This window comes from Notamacropus eugenii, chromosome 2, assembly GCF_028372415.1.
Source record: "Notamacropus eugenii isolate mMacEug1 chromosome 2, mMacEug1.pri_v2, whole genome shotgun sequence".
Lineage (NCBI taxonomy): Eukaryota > Metazoa > Chordata > Mammalia > Diprotodontia > Macropodidae > Notamacropus > Notamacropus eugenii.
This window is the reverse complement of record NC_092873.1, coordinates 217,221,367-217,232,198: the sequence shown is the minus strand read 5'-3', so window position 1 is coordinate 217,232,198 and position 10,832 is coordinate 217,221,367. Positions and strand designations below refer to the sequence as shown.

At 36.6% G+C, this 10,832-nt stretch overlaps 1 long non-coding RNA gene across 8 annotated transcripts in view; it reads right to left on the bottom strand.

Moving 5' to 3' along the window:
• Nucleotides 1-10,832, bottom strand: part of LOC140526808 (uncharacterized) — a 340,835-nt gene that overhangs the window by 102,275 nt on the left and 227,728 nt on the right. The window lies entirely within an intron of this gene.

Sequence of the window (10,832 nt, the reverse complement as noted above, 5' to 3'; positions counted from 1 at the left end):
CTGGAAGAGAAAGTGAGGCTGATGATTGTTCAAATCTGTCTTACTTAATCCAATTCGTACATAAGTTAAGATACCATCCTGTGATGTCATTGGTCCTTTTCAAAAACAAAGAAGGAACAAAAAAATGTAGCAGCCCATCTCTGCATTTGGTCACTAGTTCCAGTGGGTAGAGCACTGGATCTGAAATCAGGAAAACCTGAGTTCAAATATTTACTAGCTGTATGGCCCTCAGCAAGTCATTTAACCTCTAATTCGTTTAGTTTCCTCATCTATAAAATGGAGATACTGATATCAACTTATATCTCAGAGCTGTTATGAGGTCGAAATATGCGTAAAGTGTTTTGCAAACCTTACCCAACTATATAAAATCTAGTTGTTGTTTTTATAATTATTGTAAGAGTTCACAGACTAAATTACTTTTCTGGCTCTTTCTCATTGTAGTTCCCCAGGAGCAATAATCCAAAACAGGGCAATCGACCTTAAAGTCACATTTTACCTCTGTTGTACACTGAGTCCTCTGTTGCTGAAATATTTGTGGCAAGGGTCCTACAAAGGTGCTACTCATAAAGTAAATAGAATTTGGTCTTCACTGTTGGAAAGAGAACCCCAATAAGGAGCTTGGGCCCAGTAAAACAATTGTTTCTGATCCCAACAAAGTGAACTAGTGGCTATTACAAAACAGATCTGTCCTTTCCAAAATGATTGGTCATGTACCTAGATTTTAACTAGTCCTGATTCATGAGAGAGGAAAAGGAGTTGAGTGAATGTTGCTTCTCCTTTTAAGCTTTCTGAGTGAAAGGTTCTTCCTATGCAATCACAAATAATCTTTGACACATCCTCAGTTAAAGGAATTATGAAGACAAATAGAGGATTGTTTCAGCACCTCAAAATAGAATACACAGGGATTAAAATACATGAGTAAAGTGCATCAGGGGTTGCTGCATTATCCCAAAGATCAAGTCCTTCAGGGCTGAGCCAGAACACATGCATTTCCCACAAGAGCCAGAACACATATGCTCAGCTCCATGGGAAGTGCCTCATTCTAGTGGTTGAGGAGAATAGAAGGACTCCACTGTTCAGCCCATATTACACATATCTTGGAATTTTGGGAAAAAAACCATCAGCAAACTACAAAGCAGTTAGGAAGAGGGAAAATGCCTTTCCCTTTTTGGCTTCTGTGAATTGAAGATTGGAGATTTATGAGGAATTAGAGCATTCCAAGGATCTGATTGTACTGAATGTTTCTTCTCTGACCAAATGGCCATATATAGATCAGGATGAAGTGCCGCCCTAGTTCTGAATGATATTAGAAATTCCTAGCCATGTGTGCTGGCTGTGCTAAAGCTTTTGGAATAATTTGTCTGTATCCTATTTCTCCATGTCCTTTCAGTTTCACACATTTACATTCATTCATCTTTCCAAAGTGTGGCAGCATTGTGTGCTGTGAGATTTGGGTGCTAAGAAGGAGTAGAGCCTGGGTTTATACTGTAAATGTGTTACCTAGGGTGATTAACTGCTGCTGCTGTTGAAATTAGCAAAGATCTCCATGTATAACCCAAAGCCCCAGACACTAGGCCTATAAAGAAAGATGCCTATTGACAACATCACACTATAGAGAATCAATCCAGACCCAACCTGGTGGGCAGGAAATTGTAGAAACTGTTTTGAATTATAAGAATTATAACTTTCAATATTCTTTACTAAAATTTAAAGAAAACAATCATAGTTTTACAGCTAGAAAGGATCTCAGAAGTCATCTACTTTAACACTTTGTAAGAAAGGAAAATACCGAACACATGGCCAACCTGATTAGACTGAAGTGAGATTGTTACAAAGGGAAAATATTTTATTGCATAAAAGGAATGTTGAATTTAAAAAGATGAATAATAATGTGCTTATCAACTTGTCTCTCTTTCAATGCAGTTTCAAAATAAACCTATTTCACTATAACATCACTATCACTCTAAAAAAGGTTTAATAAGACTTGGTCCTCTAAAAAGGTAGAGCAGTAAGCATATCATTAGACAGTGATTTAAGGGATGATTCTCCCCTTAAAAAGAAATTGATTCCTTAAATTAGTCCATCAGAAATTAACTATTGGAGATTAATTGGGGGGGGAGTTAAAAATTTCCACAGAAATCTTCTTTTAAATGACAAGCATACCTTGGAAAGAGTAAGCCATTAACAGTTTTTGTCTGACTAGACCGAAATTAGGAAACTAATATCTTTAAGTCTCTTGAGGGAATGATACACACAAGACAATTAAAATTTGATGGGGAGGAAGAAGACAAAATTTGTTTAAGAGATGTGACTGACTGAGTTGTGGCAGTAGCAAGGCCTAAATGATAGATAGCGCCAGGATCTAGAATATAATGTGAAACAAACAAACTTTAAAGAAAATGTGTTAGGTTCTTTTTTAATACCACCACCATCGTATCTGGCTTAACTCCTCCCTTTTGTCACTCTCAAAATATTGAACCCTTCCTTTTATAACAAAGAAAAGCACTTAAGCCAAACCCAAAGAGAAAAACCACAAAACACACCACTATATACAATACTCCTCACTAGTAGTTCCTCAATTCCCTTTTTAGAAGAAAGAAGTGTTTCAACATAAAGCTTGATCATGGCAATTAATCTTGATTTTAGATAATTTTTAATGTTGCTTTGAATTACATTATAGAAGTTTTTGAATATGTTATTCTTTGGCTCTGTTTTATTTCATGTTTCTTTTCATATTTCTGTGAATTTCTCATATTTTACATTCCTTAAGATGCAATAGTTTATATTCATATGGCATAATTGTTCTGTTATCAATAGGCTCCCTGTTCTCTGGATTTTGTTCTTGTTTTTTCTACAATCATCACTATCAGTATATTTTATGAACCCTTGACTCTTTCCGTCCTTTTATTGTCTTGTAATTTATAGTCAGGGGTGAGATTACTTGGTCAAAGGACACAACCATGTGTAGTGACTTTTCTTACTTAATCCACATTATTACCCAGAGTATTTAGACCAATTCACAGGTTCACTAATAGAATATTGGTGGGTATATTTTGTCATAGGCCCCTTAATATTGTGACTATTTCCATCTTTTCTATCTTTATTACTTTGAGGGGTATGAAGCCAAACTTTAAAATTATGTTAATTTACGTTTCTCTTATGTCTAATATGGAATATTTTCCTCTGCTGTTGTTATTAATAATTATCACTTACTCATTAGGAAATCTCTTATTATTTGTATCGATTTCCTTATAAGTTGGATGTTAGACTATCTGAAATATTTATGCAAAAAATATTTTTCCCTTTAACAATTTCTTTTTTTGCATTCATTTTATTTAAACTTCATCACGTCCCTAATTTATTCTAGAATTGGCTTTAGCCTTTAAAAAGCAATACCTGTTCATCCACGGTGGAGAAAGACCACAAAATCTCCTCCTGTCGCTCTATCTCTTACCAAATTCGGCAAGCCCAAGTTACCTGGCACCAATTACACCAGGAACCTCATGCAGTCAATAATACAGAAAGACTGTAAATGAATTGAGAAGAATCAAAGATCTACACTCCAAAGGAAAAAAAGAGTTAGGAGTCACCTCAAAAGAAATTACACGTTAGTTAGGAAGGCAGTATGATAAGGTGGAAAGAGGGCTGGAAGCAGAGTCAGAGGACCTGAGTTCAAATCTTAGCTTTAATATTTATTCCATGTATGACCTTGGGAAAGTCCCTTAAAGTTTTTGGCATCAGTTTCTCAATCTACAAATTAAGAGGGCTGAGTAAATTAGTCTTTAAGGTTCTTCTAGCTCTAAACCTACTAAATTCATAAAGAGGATAAAGGCATTATCCTAGAACTAAGTCAGCTTATAGCAAAGCTTGTAAAATATTTGTTATCTAAGTTGCATGGGTTAAAATGAATAAATGCACCCATTTTATCTGTGGACTAGAAATTTAGAAAGAGAATCTCAGCGTAAACAGATATCATTTTGATCAGGGGAGAAAAATGCCGAATCCACCCCAGCACAGGCTTACAAGAGGAAGGAGCCATAAACCACAGGGAAAGGGCCTGGGAGATAGAGACAGCTACAAGATTTCCAAACCTTTGACTGACTAACCTGATTTTCCCTCTGATTTTTACCTGGGTTCTTTTAACCTGGGACATTTTAATAAGGGAGAAAGGAACTTGAGTCATCAAACTATAAAGTTTTATTCAATTAGCTAAAGACAAATTCAATTGATTTTTATCATTGTTCTTTAATATTCTATCAATGATTTCTTTTTAATTTTGCCAGCGTTTTTAGAAACTAGTTCTAGCATTTTATTTTTCTAGCTTTATTTTTGAAATACATTTCATTTTCTTAGGAATGCTAACACTTTTTGATAATTTTGTAACATTTGTGGGGGAAAATTGTATCTTCCTCCATAACTTTATTCTGCTTAAAGTCAGAACAGATCATTTTGTATTTTCATTTTTCCAAGTCTTGGCACTGCTGTTGATGGTCTGATACTAAAAATGCTTTGCAATGGCTTTTTTCCAAGTGGCAAAATGCCATATTCCCCCAAATACGTAAATGAGAGATTTACATATCAGATAAAATGATAATAATGGATTCCATGCAATTAGTGTCTTGAGCTTGCATTTATGAAATCATATTATGATTTTCCAAGTGTTTTCACATACATTATCTTCTCAATCCCTTGTAATCTGATTTCTGAGCCTGCCGTTGGACTGAAACTTCTATTTTCAGGGTTACCTGTCGTCTCTTAACTGCTGAAGCTAAAACCATTTTCTCAGTCCTCATCCTGCTGGAACTATCTGCAGTTTTTACCACTGTTCACTACCCTTGTCTCCTGAACTCTCTAACTTCCCTTAGTACATTTCTAACTGTTCCTTTTCAGTATTCTTTCCTACTTTGTCACTCTTCTCTTGCCCAATGAACTTTATATCAGGTCTTCTCTTTATTCTCCGAATTTATTCCCTTAGTGATCTATCTCATCAGATGCCATGGACTCTGTTATCATCACTATGCAAAGGCCTTCAGGTCTATATATCCAGCCCTAATCTCTTTCTTAATTTCCAGTCCCACATTACCAACAGCCTGCTAGATATCTCCACCTAAATGTCTCAACACATCTGTGAGTCAATCAAAAAGCATTTATTAAGTATCTCCTGCAAGCACTGTTAAGTATTAGAGAAACAAAGAAAGACAACAAAAGAGTCCCTCTTTTTGAGTAGCTCATTATCTAATGGAGGAGGAGGAGACTTCAGCTGAATCTTAAAGTAAGTCAGAGGAGCTAGAAGACAGATAAAGGGTGAGAAAGTTCTAGGTATAGGGGGCATCCAGGGAAAATACTCAAAGTTGGAAGATGAATTGTCACCTATGAGGAAAGAAAAGGAGTTCAGGGCTACTGGATCACAGACTAAGGTGTCAGAAGACTAGAAAGGTAGAAGGGTCCAGGTCATGAAAGGCTTTAACAGCCAAGCATAATTTGCATTTTATTATGGAGATAATAGGGAGCCATTAAAATTTAGAGAATGGAGTGAGGGAGGGGAAAGGCAGTGATATGGCACTTTAGGAAAATTAAGAAGATCTATTTTGACAGCCAGGGAGGAGAGAGATTAAAGTGGGAAGAGCCTTGAGTCAGAGAAACCAACCCAACTGTTACAGTAATCTGTGTAAAAGGCCTTACTTTGCTATGGAGAGAGGCCACCTCTTCATGTGAAACTAGAGTGAAGGAGTAGAGAGTAGGAGATAAAAAGAAGTATCTTAGCCACATGAAATGAGGAATAAGGGAGAAGAAAGAGTTGTCAGTGAATGACCTTTTTATAATATGAAATATGAGATGAGGTTTTCAGCTCAGAGGATGGAGGAAGTGGGGAGGAACCATGAGAGGTTTGAGGAGTATGGAAAAAATTTGGAAAAAGCTACAGTGGGGAGTAGACCATGAATTAGAGAATTGTAAAAGGATTTTCTTGCTATAGTGTGGACCCAGTTCAGATCATATAACAAATTTATAGTCACCATCATTCAACTTATTATATTTTTCTCAAAACCAAATCCTTCTCTACATTTTTATAACAGTTAATGCTGTTAGCAATGTGTTAACTCTTCTCAGACATACAATGATCCAAGACAACTCCAAAAGACTCATGAAGGAAAATGCTATACATATTCAGAGAAAGAACTATGGAGTCTGAATACCGATAGAAGCATATTAGTTTCACCTTTTTTTGGTTTTTGTATTTTCCTTTTCATGGTTTTTCCTTTATGTTTTGATTCTTCTTTCACAACATGACTATGATTGTATGTGTAAAACCTCTATCAGATTGCTTGTGTCTTGGGGAGGGAAGAGAGAGAGTGGGAGAAAAATTTAGAACTCAAAATCTTATAAAAATCAATGTTGAAAACTATTTTTACATGTAATTAGAAAAAAATACTATTAAATGGGAAAAAATAATAATGCTACTGTTCACTCATTTCAATAGTGTCTGACTCTTCATGACCCTATTTGGATTTTCTTGGCAAAGTTACTGAGTGGTTTGCCATTTCTTTCTCCAGCTCATTTTACAGATGAGGAAACTGAGACAAATAAGGTTATAGGACTTGCCCAGGATCACACAGCTAGTCAGTGTCTGAGGTTATATTTGAACTCAGATCTTCTGACTCAAGGACTAGTGCTGTATTCACTGTGACACCTAGATGCCCCATTAATAATAATGATTAGCATTTATATATATGTGCTATGTACCAGCTATGTCAATTGATCTTCACAATAACCCTGGGAGGCCGTTGCTACTATTATTCTCATTTCAAAATTGAAGAAATTTAGGAAAACAGAGTTCAAGTGATTTGCCCAGGGTCACATATCGAGTAAATGCCTAAAGTTAGATTTGAATTCAGATCTTCTTGTCTCCAGGCTCAGCACTCTATCCTTTCTGCCACCTACCTGTCCATGTCTCTTGAGGTCACCACTATGCTACCAGTCACCAAGTTAACAAACTTGGAATTATCTTTGTCTCCTCCTTCCTAAACCCTCAGATCCCATCATTTGCCAAGTTACATACATCTGAGCTTTATAGCATCCGTCCCCTTCTCCTCATTCATGTGTCTCTATGGTCCTTTGCCTACATTCTCTCTCCTTTTCACTCTGTTCACTACAAATCTGCTAAAATGATATTCCTGATACACAGAACTAACCATGTCATATGCCTTATTCCAAAACCATCAACTTTAGGACAAAGTACAGAATCCACAGCCTGGCATTTCAAAACCCTCTACAATCTAGCTCCCACCTATCTTTCCATTATTATTTCATATTACTTTATGCTTTCCATTCCAATCAAATTGAACCACTAGATGGTTCTTGCATTATATTCCATCTCTCAACTCTAAGCTTTTGCACCAGTAGTGGCTGACATCTGGAAATCAATCTTTCTCAACTCCAATTTAGGGAATCCCTAGCTTCCTTCCTTCTATCTCTTAGAATTATTTCTTGATCAGTTGTTAACCCTCGCTTCCTCTTGAAATGACTTTGGATTACTTTGCATGTACTTTGTATTTACTTACTCATATAAAATCATGCCCTTCCAGGAGAATATAAATTTGGGAGGCAGGGGGGAGAGGGGAAGGTACTGTCTCCTTCTTGACTTTCTACCCCCAGCCCCCATCTACACTAATGCAGCAAGTCCTCACATTAGGAATTACTCAAAGGGTAGAAATCATAACACATTTCTCTTTACTATTCATCTAACCATGTTCTAACTAGAATTATAGCTATTTGTGTAAATTTGTCATACACATTAATATATTGTATATATACATATGTACATATTTAATAATATATTTACATAATATATACATATATTTTCATTGCCTAGCAAATTGTGTTCCTTATGCACAATAAACAGTTGTTTGAATAGACTTCATCCTTCCTGTATGTAAATTAAACCAATCAAATGTCTAGGGACAGGGGCTATGACATTATAAAAGCATTATTTTGAGAATATTAATCAGATAATATGCAGGAAGTATTGGGGGCAAGAGAAACTCGAGGCAGGGTGATGATTTAGGAGGATATTTCAATAATCAAAGCAGGAAGTAATAAGAGCCTGATCTAGGGTGGTGACTATGAGAATGCAAAGGAAGAGACAAAAAGATAAGAAAATTAACACGAATTGATGATTAAATGATAAGAATGACAGGGAATAAACCAAGATGACTGAGCTTTTGAGCCTGGACAGCTGTCAGAATTGTGGTACCGTTCATCACAATAGAGAAGTAAAAAGTTAGAGCCTTGTTTTGTGGAAAGGGGATAAGGATGGACTCCAAGAAAATGAGAAGGTTACTAGAAAAAGAGAGACATTTCTTTCTCTAAGAAAGAGGAAAGAGAATGTGTGTGAAGGATCAGGAATATATTAGGATAGAGAAAAGGGAAAATGGCCTTGATTTTTCTTAGTCAGTTCACAAACACGGATTTATTAAGCTGTTACTATGCTTAGTATGCTAGGCTAAGTACTTGGAATGCAAATATAAGCAAATAAAAGAGGTCCCTACCCTAAAGGAGCTTACATACTAATAGGGCAAGACAACATACAAAGGGAGAAGAGAGGAGAGGAGAGAGTGCTGGACATGGAAGGGAAGTTTTTTTCCATAGAGGGATGTATTTATTAAGCTTGTATTGTCCAGACTGGTATACAATTATAATTATTCATTGAAACCTTGTGACCTAGTTTATCTCAGTTAAATTAGAACAAAAGACAAAAGGATGTTTTTATTTGACTCAGTGGATGAAATGGAGAAATTATTGAATGAAGCATGGAAAAAAATAAAGACATGAGTGGTCTGAGTCCCTCCCTTAAATGGAGGTTTTAGTTTTGGTAGGTGCTTCCAAATCAAAGGGAGAGGTCCCAGGGGTTACTTCCAAAGTGGGAATTCCAGGGCTAGAATAAACTTCCAGGATGAAGACATTTCTGGGACATGGCAGAATAGCCTGGAGAGTCATGGAGAGAGAGACTGGAGAGGAATGAAGACTAGAGCATCTTCTGAAAATGAGAATTGGGGAAGATAGAGAAAGTGCGAAATAACCAATATGTGGAGTGTCCTCAGGAACCAACACATAACTTTCTTATATCTTTTTCCTAACTAGGCCTGGAAAGAGTGTCTTTTTATAACCTTTGAATTTCTTCATGTTCCTACCAGTGTCAACAATACAAGAAAGTGGGGAAACACAATCCCACTTAACTCAACATGATGTAACTGAGAGATGAAAGTCCGAAAAGGCCTTATATTTTGGCTGGCCATAAATGTATAAGATAGGAATATAACTAGGCTGGTATGAAAGGTAATACTCTTGTGCCTTGGATTTAGCTTTATCTCAATGTTCTTCCCAAACTAGTCATCTACAAGGGATAATGGAAAGGATTTCAAAACTCTAAAACCATGAGACTTAAGAATCTCAGGGTTCTTGGTAGTGCTGGTTGAATAGCCTTTTCGTAGGTGATGACTAGTTATAGTCTACCCTTCTGAGATTAAAAATCAGGAGGTATACAGGATGTTCTTCATAAGCTAGAGGGCAGGAAGTTCAGTCCAAGTAAAAGATTAAGTCTGAGAGTATTTGCTAGCTGGAAGAACTTTGCTCTGTGTCTTAACAAGCTTGGTTCCTGGGGCAAAGAAATTCTCCCTTGAAATATGAAGGTCCAGCCAAAATTCTGGGGAAAAAAATTGACAGGCTTCCCCATAAAGAAAAAACATTGTAGAATCTCCTTCTTCTCTCCCCACCACCAGGGAAGGCTGTTGCCTGTCTTATGAATGAAGCAAGAGTGGCTACTTTTCTAAAAGAGCTATAAAAAGACACTGACTTTGAACTAAAAGGGCATGACAGTACCCCCTCCTCCCATGAGGAAGAAACAGCACTTATAGTCAAAGACTTCAGCAAAGCCCAGAAGCTGAAACCAGAGGGAAACTTCCTGCCATCTACCCACTGGGGCTGACAGTGGCTGATAGAGACCAGCTTCCTGCTGAGCAGCGTCTTGTGGAAGCTACATGTTCAGCAAAGCAGTTTCCATCACAGTCTACATCCATCAGGGTAACGTTCAGTGGATACTAAACATCCAGGAATGATTCGTTGGGCACAAGCCCATCACAAGCATCGTGATGGCATCATTAAAAGACATAAATTGCCTTGTAGAATCTAAGGCACGAGTTGCTCCTTCCATTTAAATGTGGCTCACCATGTGTACCAGTCATGTATATTCACTCTGTCTGTTTCTCCCCATGTTTCCTATGTATGCCTATTCTTTCCTCCAATACTGTGTATATTTGTAAGAAAGTAGCTCTCAGACTGATGGAGGAAATAGTTTGTTACTACTTGTCTTACTAAACCATTTTATTAAATGTTTTCATTTTAAACTATTTTTTTCTCCTCTAGCTGACTACTAAACATAAGCAAAGAGGTACAGGCTTGTGGGCAATGATTTTAGTGGATTCAGACTGACAAAGCACTTTGAATATGAAGTAGGCTTCTCTGGGGGACTCACTCTGTAAATTGTGAAGGAAGAGGATGCCCCAAGTACTACAAAAAAATTAAGTGAAACTACTTTAACTAAACTATCTCTCAGTAGTAACCTCTGACTTTTCTTCAGGAAAAGAGTAGGGAATATACAATTTGAATTCAGATTACAAAGGCAATTTAAAATTATTTTCTCCAAAGATTTTATTTTATTTTATTTATTTTATTTTAATGTTTACATTAAAGAGCATTATCAAATGACTTCATAACCTTCGAAAATGAACTCTGGCTTGACTACTGATGATGCCCAGATGCTGTAGTCCTTCCTCAGG